Here is a 1424-nt window from a genome sequence, read left to right on the forward strand (position 1 = left end):
AAATGCCAAGTCCTTCTTTTGTATATACTTCTGTACCTTTGTGCACGAGATGAGACGAAGGTTCGTATTGGGTTTATCTCCGTATATAATTAGGGTTTCGTGGTTAGGGAGATGAAGGCGAACGGCCTTCTCGCGACACATAATTTCGGTATGATGGGGGATCAACCAATCCATGCCGATAATCACATCAAAACTCCTAATAGTTACAGGCATCAAGTTTATTTGAAAGGCGTGGTGATTTAAGGTTAGGGTACATCCTACGTAGATTTCCCCAGTTGATTCTGTTTTCCCATTAGCCATTTCCACCGTAATGGTTTCATTAAGCTTCAGTGGTTGTCGTTTTAGCAAATGTTTGAATTTATTACTCACAAAACTTCGCTCTGCCCCAGTATCAAACAGGATGCATGCATATGTGTGGTTAAGGAGAAACGTACCAGTGACAACAGCGGGATCCTGAACCGCTTCTCCTTGACCCATGGTCAGCACTCTCCCTACTCCTCCATTCCCTTGGTTGTTGATATTGGGGAAGTTTCGACGGAAATGCCCAGTCCTTCCACATCCATAACAGGTGTGGCTAGCCCCAGCGTTGTTGTCGTTGTTGTTGTTGGTGTTGTTGTTGTTGTTGCCGTTGTTGTTGTTTCTTTGTTGCTGGTTCTGGGGAGGATATGTCCTACAATATTTTGCCGTGTGACCCTTTCGGTTGCAACTAGTACAATGCATCTCCCTGCATTCACCATTGTGATGGAGATTGCACTTGTTGCACTTTGAGAGATTCTCGGAATACTGCTTAGGGGCACTTGAGGTGGATGAGGCTGGAGCATGTGGTGTGGAGGGAACTTGGGTGGTTGCAGCATGAACTGTCACTGTTTGTTGTTTCTTTGACGACTCTGAGCCTTGTCGTCCCTTCCTCTTGTTATTCTTTCCTTTCTTGTTGTCACTCTCCTTCTTGCTTTCAGTTTCCCCTACCTTCTCGCCCTTCTTGTTGTTGTGGTCGTATAGCTTCTTGGCTAACCTCTTGGCACTGTTAAAGGTTTCTGGATTCGCAGCAATCACGTTTCCTTGAATTGGGGGAGTTAATCCCCAGATGAATCGTTCGATTTTCTTTCCTTCCGAAGTAATCATGCCAGGGCACAACCGGGACAGTTCGCTAAACCTCGATATGTAGGCATCGATGTCGGAGTTTCGGACAGTGAGATTCCATAACTCTTGCTCCATTTTCTGAACCTCGCCACGCGGGCAGTATTCGGCCATTAGCATTTCCTTCAGTTCCGTCCATGGCATGGCATTAGCCACCGGGAGAGTCATAGCCTCCACATGTCCATTCCACCAGGTGAGAGCTTGATCAACAAAATGTACATGCTGCAAACTTCACCTTGACTTCTTCAGGGCATCCGCATATCTCGAATACCGATTCCACCTTTTCA

Source organism: Lactuca virosa, chromosome 4 (assembly GCF_052849685.1).
Source record: "Lactuca virosa cultivar CGN04683 chromosome 4, Lactuca_virosa_CGN04683_v6, whole genome shotgun sequence".
NCBI lineage: Eukaryota > Viridiplantae > Streptophyta > Magnoliopsida > Asterales > Asteraceae > Lactuca > Lactuca virosa.